General features: G+C 37.2%; 1 long non-coding RNA gene across 3 annotated transcripts in view; it reads left to right on the top strand.

Moving 5' to 3' along the window:
* Positions 1-496: 496 nt before the first annotated feature.
* Positions 497-14,673, top strand: part of LOC107973696 (uncharacterized) — a 44,910-nt gene continuing 30,733 nt past the window's right edge. For 2 of the 3 annotated variants that reach the window (XR_008546534.2, XR_010150280.1), the window contains exon 1: positions 501-866. This is a non-coding gene — a long non-coding RNA (uncharacterized LOC107973696). Of the gene's footprint in view, positions 867-14,673 lie in introns of all 3 variants that reach the window. The other variant, XR_008546535.2, reaches the window with a different exon arrangement.

Raw genomic sequence — 14,673 nt, forward strand, 5'->3', positions numbered from 1 at the left:
CGCAGCCCGCTTACTAAGAGGATAAAATAAGGTGAATAGAAAAGTGCAGTTCAGAGAATGCATGAAAATCAGGTATCCCAGTCAGTACTTGAGCCTAGTTTTCTTCTCTTCTCACAGTCTACTTTCTGTGTATGTGACCTTATCCTTATTCATGGCTTTACACACTGTCTACATACCAATATTATGTATACCTCCACATCAGATTTTATTAGACACAGACCCAACTACCTTCTTGATTTCTGCACTTGACTACCCCACAGGCTTTTTAAACTTAACACCCCAAACTGAACTCATTACCTCTTCTCTCTTTTCCCAACCAGATCCATCTTTCCGTGAATGACAACTTCATCAAAATGATGCTCCAATTATAATAATTACTAAAATGTTTGATAATGTAATGTTTGCCAAGTGATGTTTTAAGTGCTTGATGTCATCAGCTTCTAGAACCAAAACAAACATAATCTTGTTTTAAACAACAATGGGAGCCAAGATATTTTCCTGTGGCTGGTGTTTCCAAGCACACATTTCTCTGTCTGTGTGTGTGTGTGTGTGTGTGTGTGTGTGTGTGTGTGTCTGGAAATTTAAATGTTTTTCCAAATCTCATATCCCAAACAAAACCTGTCAAGAAATTAGGAAAACTATAAAACTACTATAATTCTGCTACTACAATTAAAAGAAGTAGAAAGTGTTTTGACAAAACCCATTGATGTCACGTTGAAAGCAAGAGCTGGGTGCACTAACACTCAGAGTTGGAGAATAAGGCTGGACATTTCTGGGAAGAGATGTTGATGATCTAATCACTCAGGTTTGCTCATAGTTGTTGCTGTGTCGTAAGTGTGTTTTCATGGTCCTGTCTGCTGCTAATGGTGAGTCCTTCTTATAAATAAAATAAATATTAATAAGTCTATATTGTATATTTTATAAAAATCCTATCTGTGGTACTCCAGGAAGTAACAAGTTTTAGAAGAAATATAAGTCCTTAAATTGACAATTTAGAAATGTGATTATGTGATTATGCCATTATCTTTGCTGAGAGAACAGAATGTTAGGTTATTTGAATACTACCTGAAAGTATACACCGGTGATTTTTTGGGTTTAAACACTTGCTTTAGCCTACAGTTATTTGTAAATGCCTTAAGAAAAGATGCAAAGAGAAGCTGATGGTTATATTGTCGGAGACTACTCTGATATGAACCCAAAACAGGTATAAAATCCAAAGTAACAAAAGCAATATTGATTTCCACAGCAAGCCAAATTTAGGCAAGCACAAAAAATATTTTCATAGTTAAAAAACAAGTTTACATGAAGCAACATACACTCTAAGACCTATCTTGAAGATAACAATGCTTGTGTGTTTTAAAATTTCAGTTTAAGAATACCATTTAAATATTAAATATTTGCTTTTTAAATCTGAACATTATTATTTGTCATTTACTTTGTTTTAATAATTTCTTATTTTATGAAATATCTCTATCAAGTTAGAGATCAATTTGGATGTTATTGAAATATTTAATCTTGTCATAATATACTGGTTTATTTTAAGAGTAGAGCATGCACTTTCATTATTCTCAAAAATTACATGAAAATTTTAGTATAGCCTAATCATAAAAATAATTCAGTTTATTATAATAACATAATTAGGTAAAAACATGTAAATAAATTTTCACGAAAAACAAGGAATAGTAATGTTTTTAAGAATTCCCAGGAGGGCGTGGTGGCTTATGCCTGTAATCCCAGCACTTTGGGAGGCTGAGGCAGGCAGATCACAAGGTCAGGACTTCAAGACCAGCCTGACCAACATGGTGAAACCCCATTTCTACTAACACTACAAAAAATTTAGCCGGGTGTGGTGGCACACACCTCTAATCCCAGCTGCTCAGGAGGCTGAGGCAGGAGAATCGCTTGAACCTGGTAGATGGAGGTTACAGTGAGCCAAGATTGCACCACTGCACTCCAGGCTGGGCGACAGAGTGAGACTCCATCTCAAAAAAAAAAAAAAAAGAATTCCCAAGAATTTCTGAATTCCAATTTCTCATTCTTGAATTCGGAATATTAACATCTTACAGGAACTTGAAAACATTACCTGTTAAACTATTCTGGAATAGCAAGAGTTTTCCACACATGTGTTTAAAAATACTGAGAAAACAACAAAAACTAGCTCTTGCTCCTGGAAGATAAGACCAAATTAAATAAAATAGTTAACATTTCAAGAGCAACCACTGGTTGGTTGATCAAGGTTAGCCCTCTTCCTTGTTAGGCTGGTCAGTCCAAAGCTGTTATGTCACACACATTGTGCAATCCCAACTCGTTTCTCAACTTGCACAACTCACCTAAAAATCACTCAATTCAGGCCCTGAAATTATATAAATATCCTCTTCAGGCAACCTTGTTCTGAGAAAATACTAAGATTGGTCAAGGTGATATTCTCCCTACTGTGATAAGTCTACTAAACTGAGTTTTGTTTGATCAAAATGTTTTTTTGGTAGTGTTTTGAAGATCAGAAGTTGACTGCTATATAATATTTGCATATGCATTAGGAAAGAACTAACATAATTCTCATTCTATCCGTGAGTATTGAGGCATAGAGAGGTTAAATAACTCACCTCATGTCTCACAGATCAGTGGAAGAGTCAGGATTCCATACAATTTATCTTTTTCTATCATGATCTATCTAGTCCCCTAAAACACGTTGAATTTTTTTCAAACTATAGCTCAATTTCACCCATTTGTTTGCAACTCTTTCCCTTTGCCTCACATAATTATAATATTTTACTTGAACTAGTGCAATTATCTGTGAACCGATCTTACTTCTAATCTTGCCCTCCTTGAAATCGTTCTCTAGCAGCCAGCCAGAATGTCAGAATCGTCTTTGAATTTGCAAACTAGAGACTAGCTTCCTCTACTTAAAACATTTTCAGTGGTGGTCTACTGAATATACAATTGACAATAAAAACAAAATAAGAAACACACACACACACGTATATCACACTATAAAATCTAAATACTTAGCAAGGTCTCCAAGCCCTGCTTTAGCTGACATTTGCTACCTCTCCAGGGCTATACCTTACTAAACCTTCATAATTTTCTCTCCTTCCAACAGAGTGATTTTCTTTCATTTCTTCAAATATATGGCTTCTCTTTCTTATCCCAGAGTTTTGCACAAAATTGTTCTTCCACTTAGAGTCCCTTTACCTTCTAGGTCTTTTAAAATCACTCATATCTTATCCTTTAGGCCTCTGCTCTAAAACTTTTCCAGAGATTATCCACATAACTTCAACATCTAAATCAGGGGCCCTTGTTAAAATGCAATCAAAATGTTACCTTTCTGTGATAACATGTGTTACAATTTACCATTATACCTTTATTTTAGTGACTATTTAATCCATATTTTTATTCCACAAGACTATCATTTCTACTAAGTCTGGTGGTAAGATTTTTGTTCATTACTGCTGCTATAGTTTGGATGTTTGGCCCCTACAAATCTAATGTTGAAATCTGATCCCCAGTGTTAGATGATGTGGGTACCTAGAGGGAGATATTTGGGTCATGGGAGCTGATTCCTCGTGAATGACTTGGTGCCATTCTTTCATGAGTTCTCACTCTATTAGTTCCTGGGAGAGCTGGTTGTTAAAAAAGAGCCTGGCTCCTCCTATCCCCTCTCTTCTTGCTTTTTCTCTTGCCCTATAATCTCTGTACATGACAGCTCCCCTTCACCTTCCAACATGAGTGAAAGAAGCCTGAGGTCCTCACCAGAAGCAGATGCCAGAGCTATTTTTCTTGTTCAGCCTGCAGAACTGTGAGCCAAATAAACCTCTTTTCTTTATAAATTGCCCAGCCTCAAGTATTTTGTTATAGCAATTCAAACAGACTTATACGACTGTATTTTCAGTATCAACACAATATTGCTACCTAAAAGCAATGTAGTCACTAATAGTTGAATTGATAAATAAATACATGAATGAATGATAGCATACAAGAATAAAATTTCGGAGACTACTAAAATGCTGCCCTAATTTATCTAGGGTAAAGGTTAAGGCTGTATAACTGCTAGTTGGAAATAGCAGTGCTTCTAGGTCAATGGTTTTCAACCCTGGCTGGGCTCTATAATTATATGAAAACTTGAAAAAAATCATTTATCAGATACCACACAACAAGATTAAATAAATGTTTTGGAGAAAGGCTCAGGCATCAAGAATTTTAAAATAATTTCCAAGTCAATTCTAATGTGGCTAAGATTGAGAACCATAGTAAGGAGCATGGAAAACTAGATATTCCCCAGAATCATGAACACTGGGTATGCTAAAACCATATTTTAGTTCTTGGAAGGTCATAATACAAATCAAGAGGACATTTAGAATACAGAGGTGAGTTATATGTATCCCACATTTTACTTGATATCTCTATTCTTCAAATTATGGCTAAAACATTAGCTGAAACTCCCAATTTCATGGCTTGTTAAATTCAGATATTGATTAAGATTTTACTACATCTCTAACCTTCCTATGTTGCCTCTTCTTCTTACCCTTTGCTTCATACCTATTGCCCAAATTCTGTTCCACAAAATGCAGTATGAGCTTCTTGATTTCACAAGATACAATAAAAAATTCAACTAAGCCATACATTTTATGTATTTAAACTATCCAGAGATTTTGAGCATTGCAGAAAGCATGGAATTGTGCACTGCCAACATTTCATGCCCTGAACCCTCCTGAATTTCTTTCTTCTGATATTTTACACCTCCAGCCAAAGGCAGTCTCATTGAAAGGGTTAATGTACCTCCAGTCTACTGCATTATTTTGTTAGTACCATGAAAACTCTGGTAATACATTTTATACACACACACACACACACACACACACACACACATATTATAGTGCCTTCCTGAGAAACTAGTTTTAGTTCATTGGAAATTATTTCTGTCTCCTGTTGGTACATGAGATGAAGATTATTAACAGTTGCAGATTGGTATCTTTGGACTCATGGATGAACACTCCCTCTTTTTTGTTCGCTATGAAGGATTTGGAGGGATTTTTCTCTGATGGCCCTTTAATGGCCTGACTTTCTGGCTTATCCTGGAGCCCAAGGTAAGAAGAAATCTTCTTGTCCTTTCCTCTAGGTCAATAGTTTCTCATATCATGGAATCACAGCCAGCTGAAATACCACGTATAATCACTACAGAAACCCAGTGAGAGGGGCAAAGAGATGCTGGTAGATGTCTCTGGAAATGTCATAGGTTATATACAGCAGTTTAAAATTTGAAGATAATCCAGGAGACAGGCTTCTCAGCCTACTCCTCTGCCACACTTCTTCCATAATCAGAGATGTTCTAACCCCTCACAGTGGATATAAGCATCATCAGATGAGCACCTAGCCATATCTGCTGTATTCCTCCATGGATCTTGCCTCTTCCCTAGGGAATGGAGAGCTTCAGTTATTTTGATGTGGAAAGAGTTCAGCCCTCAGGTCCCTCCATCATTTCCCAACTTTCATTTTTGGAGGTCCAATAGGGAGAACTTCTTATTTTCAGATTGTCACCTGATACCAGACTACCAGGAGATCTTCTTCTTCTCTTTCTCCTTCAATTTTCCCACCCATCCTGAGGTTTTGGGTTTCTAGGACTATCTACCAAACTTCTCATAATTGTCTCCAGATTGGAAGCATGTTCATGAATGTGGTCACTAAACTGTGGCCCAGGTTTGTACTGAAGAATTCATTAAGCAGATATGACAACAGACATATTTCCATGCCCCGAGAGCCCCCTGTTAGGAATTTGACATGAATTCCTTCCTACAGTAACTCCATGACCCTTAACATAAATTCAATGTTTTTTGCTAAAATCATGCTCTTAGATATTATTCCCTAATGGAATGTAAAGTTTCTTCTCCTTCGACTTTCTACCAAAGTGGCTTGGTTAACAGCCACAGTTTGGAACTAGATGATGGAAATAGAGAGCAGCCCCAGCCCTCTTGGTTTCCCTAGAAAAGCATGACTACATGCTTTTCTACATATCATTCCCAAAGCAGCCACGTATTCACATTAGCCTGATTTTGAAAAATACTATCTCGGTTTTTTGATTTCTTGAAGTGTCTTGAATCTTTGTGCTTAAGCAGAACTTTTCTTTCTTCTGTTAATGTTAACTCATCTTCATGTGTAAAGCAATCCACAAAATGAAAGCTGTTGTTTCTGAACCCTTTCTTTTTTCATTTAAAAATTGGCCTCACTTTATAATGCATTCATAAAGTTTGGTCTTAAGGTGTTCACGGCAAATGTCTCTTATAGCTCTTTTAGCCTTCATGGTTTCTCCATCACTGTTGTTAGGCTCTGAAAAACCTGTGTTGCCTCACACCCAGACCTGCCACCATGTGTTCTCTCTTTAGGAGACCAATATGAAATGAGGCTGGCAAAAATTACTCTTTGCACCATGTGGTGGTTATTAGAGAATCACAGTAAATTGTGATACATGTGTGAAATTATTTACTGAAAATACAGATCAATCTCAGAGGAGAAATTTAATATTAGGAGGTAACAATGAATTTTCAACTTAGTTTGCATTTTTCTTTTTTTCTACACAGACATTTTAAAGCTTGATCTTTCTAAGAGTAGTACTGGAGACTCTGTCCATAGTTTTTCTGTGTTCTTCCTGCTTTCAAGTATGTTCCCTTACTCATGTTTAGTTTACATGTAAACTTCTAGTTGAAATTATCACAAAATGAAATCATGGACAAATTGAAGGCCAATAGTGAAACGAAACAACTTTGGTAGATGGCCTACTGCAGAGAGACAAAAGAGAATTTGGAGTTTTAAAGTCTGTTACAGATACTTCACCTAAGAGGTGATACATGTGTTTAAAGGTCAGTTATCAAGTCCTGTGCTCTGGAGGTGGGGGCAGCAAGGCAGTTGAAACCCAGGAAAAGAATAATTGACTACATTACTCTTTTCTTGTCAACATAATCAAGGAAAAATAGACTCTGATGAGACCACTACTGATGCAGGGAGGCTCCCAAAGAGACATTCATTCTGTCCAGAGGAAATACCTTTGCTAAAGATATTGAGCCTTTATGGTAGGAGGAGGATATAACTGATTATATATAGGGAAAGATCTAGCTTAACAGACTTGGGATACTTAAGGCAAAGGAGGAACATCCCAGACACTAACATTCTTCCTATGTAAAACCTACCTTAAAACTGCTCCTGGTAAGCTTGCAATCACTAGCTCATTTATTCCTTCAGGTTTAATGTATTATTTCTATCCTAATTGTGACCATGAATTACCCTCTGCCTCTTTGGTACCTTGACTTTAATCAAAGTATTTTTCAAAATATCACTTGACTTAACCTTCTCATCATTGTAGGTTAACACTGACCACATGTAAGTTAAAATTAAGTTTATCAACATGTCTCGAGTTATATATACACTCTATCTCTACATTTGTATTAATATTTCTCTTTTGATAGATGGATATGTGTGTGTATATGTATATATATATATACACACACACACACACACACATATATATATATTCTTCCAAACTATATTTTATGATAAAATTTCTCCACAATGATTTTTTGTACTAGTCATCACATATGCTGGGTTTTATATTCTTTTTTGTAAATATGTCTTTGGGCAATTCACATGTAATTTGTTTAGTCGATGAGTTTCTTGTCACATATATACAAAGGTCTTTTATTCAAGATCAGATTTTTACAAAAGATTTTTCTGGTGGAATATTTGTGTACTTTGTTAGCCTGAGACCTAACATAAAACCAGTTTTTCTTACAATGAAGAGTTAAATAATGTTTGCTCTTAGATTATTTTACTGCCTGTACTATATGATGGACCTACTGCTTTGGCATGATGATTCACTAAATATTTCAACTTTCCTTGAAGTGATTTGAGAATTTTAAGCCACAGGAAACAGATGCTTTGTCTTTAGGCATAATGTTCTTGGAATGAGAATGTTTATTTTTATTCTCAGTTACTGATTATATTCTGTTACTGATTAATATATTGTTCCATTTTATTTTTTATCATCTTCTTCATGATCATTGCCATTAAATGATAATTATTAAGGGTTTCCATTTGGAAGTTTACAAGTATTTAGGCAAAATTCTTTGGCTATTCCCCCTATTCTCAAGAGGTTAAAGTATATAAACAGATGGCATTTATTTCTATGGCAAATAGCAACAAGAAAGTTATACAAGGAACAGAAAAAAGGATTTAACAATCAAATGATAACTATTTAGGGCTCCTATGCAAGTGTTGCATAGACTGGAAATAGGACATATGTGGTAAGTGGTAAAAACAGATTTTTCTAATCCAAGCAAGACTTTGGTGTGAATATTTTAATCTTTTCTAATTGACACCAGTTTCCATGATCTAATGGGCATTGTGTGATCCACATTGGTCAGCTGAGTGAGAAAGCCAAAGTGACTCCATTAACTGTGCCAAGGCTCCTCCTCTGGATGGAGAAATATTATCAGATAAGTTTTATTACAAAGATATTTTGAGAAAGCTTTGGAAAGAAGAGGATATTTTAGGTACAGAGGCTACTACTTGAATAATTGAGCCAAAGAAGGTACAGTGAATCATTTTGAAGTATTTGTTCTGTTCAGGATGATTCTCAATTGACCTTAGCTCTCCAAATGGGGAAAACCAAAGCCACATTAGTATTTTATGAGCACCTGATCACATGACATGGACCAAGAGTGGAGATTTAAATAAAATGAGGAAATTGGCATTTCTTTTCCAGAAAACTGAAGTTAGCACTAAGATTATCTGTCCTTTCATTTTGTGATATTCATAACACATAAACTTGTGAGTCACCGAATGACCATCCCATGCCTTCCAGGTAGATTGAGTATCAGAGAAAGTTCACAGGGGAAGAGAAACCCCAAACCATAGAGACTGGAGACTGCAGATGAGAGAACAGTACTACTTCAACTGCCTGATATCTTTGCATTTCCAGGTTTCATTCTTCTTTTATCTGACCACACTTCTTTCTTTTTATTTCATGAAGAAAAGTAGGGTTTGTTCTTATAACAAAGAGTTTAAATATAAATATGGCACCGATGAATTAATTGACACAGGAAGAAAGGGAATAGGCCAGGAATCAGAAGAGAAAGAAGCATAATATATCCCTAGTTACAGGTCCTATATTTATTTCTCATTTACTTTCTAAATGACTTTCTTAAAATGCCACTGCAGTTTGGTTCTGTCTTTATAACTATATTGGATATATGCAAATATTGGATTTAGGAAATCAAAGCTCTGTCTATATACAGATAGATATGGCAAAGAAACATTTTACTTAGCATTTTACACTCTGTACTGTGATACAATTAGACTTTGCAAACAACAGCAAACAAATGATTTGGCAAGGGAAACACAGTCTCATGTGCTTGAGCATCAGCATCAGAATCAGCTCTGGCTCCTGTCCTCTCTGTCTTCATCCTCGACTGCTCTGTTAAACATACACTGAATGGGGTTTCCGAGTCTAAAATCTTTTGATTGCTTTTATTTGTATCAGATTACCTCTTAAGGCACTTTTAGTACTCTCTCTTGCTTGCACTGACAAGAGGCAGAACGTCAAATACATGGTTTGCAGACACTCAATGATGATCAAACCTTCTAGGATGAGAAGTAAAATTTCATGGAAATCGTAGGATAACCCATCATTGTGGAATTTCACAGACTTGGGTTCAACATTCACCAGCAGTGTGATCCTGTGGGAGTTATTTAACCTTTCTGATCCTCAGCGTTCTCATCTGTAAGTGGGGATTATGATGTTCATATGATAGGCCTGTTAGAATTACAGCAAGGTAACACATGCAAAGTGTAGGGCATGAATTCTGTCACATCATAGACACAAACACAAGGCGTATTATTGTTAACTTGCTAGAGGGAAATCCCTTAACACTCTGATTCTTAATTTAGTCACGTTATTGATGACCGAAATCCATTTGTACTCCTTATGTACGCAGAAGCTTTCAAACTTTATTTCCAGCAGCAGAGCTGCACTCAGGTAATAAGTCAGCTAAAGAATTTTTTTTTCCTTGAATGAATTATGCGTCTGGTGTGCTAAATTTTCTCAAGGCAGTCAACCATAAAAATTATATTATGTATTTCTGTTGTGTAACTTGTGTGAAAGTAGAGTTTGTCAAAACTGGCTGCTCAGCATTTAATGAGACCCTCCACTGCATTTGATCCCGAGTCAAGCTATATATAAGGAGGGTAAACAAGGAGGTCAGAGAAGGGAGCTCAAACTAAGGAAATCATGCTATAAATAATAAATGGATAATTTTTAAAAACTAAAATAAAATTGGTAGAAAAATTCAACTAATTGTCATCTTTTTTTATAAGTGAATGGTGAGTTTGCTTTGTGTGTGCCAAGACCTAAAATTAAAGAATTTCATTTCCCTTGAAGTCCTTAATACTCTTTGGTGAAATATGAAGCAGATGTCTCTATGACTTCTACCTAATTGAACAGGAATGTCATGGGGAGGAGAGTCATCAATCTCTGGATTGTCTTGGAAAAAGGTCCTGAGGATTTTCATGTACACTGTTACATGTAGACTAAGTTAGAATATTACATAAAATTAAGAGAAAATATTATAGCACCCTGCTTTTTATGCATCTACATTTAGATGGATGGAGTTTACAATCGAGTGCATAACAATGAAGTTTTGCTTTCTTTGTCTCTAATTCATTGCAATGTTAAATGGTATTTTATTCTGGAATTTATTAAAATATATTTAAATATTCTGAGCTCATCTTGTTTTCCAGCCACCTTGATTTGAGTGTCAAATGCTCATCCACAGTCTGCTGATTGCTTGAAGACAGAGTTGCAGTGCATACTGCAGTGTTTCTGAGTGGGTTTCTGCCTTTTGTAATCATTGCAAATTACAAATACCATTTGCACAGAACATGTTGCACTGCATCAGGATGACCACCTGCTTGTCTACCTGACCTATTATGCTATGAGAGGTTATACTTCCTATTGCTTGTTGTATATTCATCATCTACAACCATTTTCAGCCTAACTCTTTAGTACATTACTGTATTAGTCCATTTTCATACTGCTATAACAAACTACCTGAAACTGGGTAATTTATAAATAGAAGAGGTTTAATTGTCTCACTGTTACACATGGCTGGGGAAACCTCAGAAAACTTATAATCATGGTGGAAGGCAATGGAGAAACAAGCACTTTCTTCACAAGGCAGCAGGAGAGATGAGGGAATGGGAGTGAACTGCCAAATACTTTTAAAGCATCATTCACTAGAACAGCATGGGGGAAATGACCCACATTATCCAATCACCTCCCACCAGGTCCCTCCCTTGACATGTGCAAATTACAATTTGAGATGAGATTTGGGTGGGGACACAGAGCCAAACCATATTAATCCACCTCTGGATCCTCCCAGATCTCATGTTTTTCTCACGTTTCAAAACATATCATGCCTTCCCAACACACCCCCAAATTCTTGATTTATTCCAACATTAACCCAAAAGTCCACAATCCAAAGTTTTATCTGAGATAAGGCAAATCCCTTCCACCTATGAGCCTGTTAAAACAAAAGCAAGCTACTTACTTCCAAGATACAATGGGGGTACAGGCATTGGGTAAATTTTCCCACTCCAAATGGGAGAAATTGGCTAAAACAAAGGGGGCTACAGGCCCCATGCAAGTCCAAAATCCAGTAGGTCAGTCATTAAATCTCAAAGCTCCAAAATGATCTTCTTTAACTCCATATCTCACATCCAGGGCACACTGATGCAAAGGGTGGGCTCCCATGGCTTTAGGCAGCTTCTTCACAGGCTGCCATTGAGTGCCTGTGCATTTTCCAGGTGCACAGTGCAAGATGTCAATGGATCTACCATTTTGGGGTCTGGAGAATGATGGTCCTCTTCTCACAGCTCCCCTAGGTAGTGCCTCATTGAGGACTCTGTGTGGGGGCTCCAACCCCACATTTCCACTCTGCATTATCCTAGTAGAGGTTCTCCATGAGGGCACCACTCCTGCAGTAGATTTCTACCTGGACATCCAGGCATTTTCACACATCCTCTGAAACCTAGGTGGGGGCTCCCAAAGCTCAACTCTTTTTTTCTGTGCACCCACATGCCCAATACCATGTGGAAGCCACCAAGGCTTGGGGATTGCACTCTCTGAAGCAATTGCTCAAGCTGTACCTTGGCCTCTTTTAGCCATGGCTGGAGATGGAGTGGCTGGGATACAGGGCACCATGTCTCGAGGCTTTACAGAGCAGCAGAGTCCTGGGCCTGGCACACAAAACCATTTTTTCCTCCTAGGCCTCTGGGCCTGCGATGGGAGGGGCTGCCATGATGATCTCTGAACTATCCTGGAGACATTTTCCTCATTATCTTGGCTATTAACATTCAGCTTCTCTTTACTTATGCAAATTTCTGCAGCCAGCTTGAACTTCTCCCCAGAAAATGGGGTTTTCTTTTCTACTGCATGGCCAGGCTGCAGATTTTCCAAACTTTCATGTTCTACTTCCCTTTTAAACATAAGATTCAATTTCAGATAATCGTTTTGCAAACACATATGACTGTATGCTTTCAGAAGAAGCCAGTTCACATCTTGAATGCTTTGCTGCTTGGAAATTTTTCCTGCCAGATAGCCTAAATTAACTCTCCCAAGTTCAGAGTTTCACAGATGTCTGGGGCAGGGGCAAAATGCTGCCAGTCTCTGCTTAAAGCATAGCAAGAGTGACCTTTGTTCCAGTTCCCAATAAGTTCCTCATCTCTATCTAAGACCACCTCAGCCTGGATTTCATTGTCCATATCACTATCAGCATTTTGGTCAAAAGTATTCAACAAGTCTCTAGGAAGTTCCAAACTTTCCCACATTTTCATGTTTTCTTCTGAGCCCTTCAAACCAGTCCAACTTCTGCTTATTAACCAGTTCCAAAGTCTTGTCTACACTTTCAGGTTATCTTTATAGCAGTACCCCACTATCCCAGTAACAATTTTCTGTATTAATCCATTTTCATGCTGATATAAAGAACTGCCTGAGACTGAGTAATTAATAAAAAAAGAGGTTTAATTGACTCACAGTTCCACATGGCTGGGAAGGCCTCAGGAAACTTACAATCATGGCAAAAGGCAAATGAGAAGCAAACACTTTCTTCACAAGGCAGCAGGACAATGAGCGAGAGAGAGGAGGGAATTGCCACACTTTTAAACCATCAGATTTTTTGAGAACTCTCTGACTATCATGAGAACAGCTTGGAGGAAACCTCCCCATGATCCATTCACCTCCCACCAGGTTTCTCCCTCAACACATGGGGATTACAATTTGAGATGAGATTTGGGTGGGGACACAGAGTCAAACCATATCAATTGCCTCATCATCACTTACCTGATTTGTTCCAACATCTTTTTCCAGATCACCTCACCTCTTATCTTGCTTTCCTCCATAACAGAGTGATCATTATAGCCAGCAAAAAGGGGTATCCCTTTTTTGCACAAATTTCTCTAGTAGTTACCTATGGTTTAGGGAAAACTAAAACAAATCTTGCATTGAAATACTATATAAACTTTGTTAATAAGAATGATTATCTTATTTTAAATTTATGCACTTCTTTCAATGGTGTTTTAGCAATGCGAAGCTTATACCTCCAGAATCTCCCACTTATTTTTCTCATATACAAGCTGGATGGAGAAGTAAATAGCAGAAAAATAAATTGATGATATATAAGCTGTGGGATAGCTCAGGACCAGAGCCCTGAAGGCAGTGTTCTAAGCATGGGCTGGATTACTTATTGCTAAAGCAAGTTTCTTGGTCCTAGCTCATAATCAAGCCTGGAATGGAGAACTCTTTCTGTTGTACTATGATACTGCCAACTTTAGTACACTCCCTGGTGATGTTTTTGTTCACTATGGGTAGAGAACCATAACCTTAGGCCATTCAATGGGTATTGGAATGGATTGCAGAAATAGAAATCTATGGTACTGAACTTGGTAGCACATGGAGGTCCTACGTGTAGTATTCTGAAGGTTAATAACAAACATAAAAATTATCTGTGAAACTTCCGTAACACTTATCTGTGATCCATGTACTAAGCAATATTGTAAAATTGATTTCTTACTGTGGATTGTAGTCACAAAGTTTTGAAAGCCCTTGCTCCAGGGAAGTAAAATATGCAATATGTGAAACAATCTAATTCTAATATTTAAATGTAGATACTTATGCATACTTTTAAAAAGGGTGAGCATAGGAATGGTCATATGGGTCAGTACTGAGTTGCATCCCTCTTGCATTAGGTCAAGGCCCAAGGGAAATGTACAAATCCTCACAATGCTGAATCATGTGAAGCTATGGATCAAGGCTATGTTCCACATTCATTAGAGCCCTCAACGTGCATTATTTCCTATCTGTTCAGTCTGAAGCCTTCAAAAAATAAATATTTTGATGGAAAGTAGACTAGTAGGGTGACCAACTTATTCCTATTTTTCTAAGACTTTCCCCATTTTAGCACAGAAACTCCTGTTTCCTGGCAACCCCCTCAGTTCCAGGCAAACCAGGACAGTTGGGTTACTCTATGTGTAATGCAGTAAATCATCTAAGCTGTTTGTATTTTATTCAAACAAAATTTTACTTCCAATTCCAACATAAACCAGTTGCATTTGAAGCTGCTGTGCTCTAAATAA

This window comes from Pan troglodytes, chromosome 13, assembly GCF_028858775.2.
Source record: "Pan troglodytes isolate AG18354 chromosome 13, NHGRI_mPanTro3-v2.0_pri, whole genome shotgun sequence".
In the NCBI taxonomy this organism is placed as follows: domain Eukaryota; kingdom Metazoa; phylum Chordata; class Mammalia; order Primates; family Hominidae; genus Pan; species Pan troglodytes.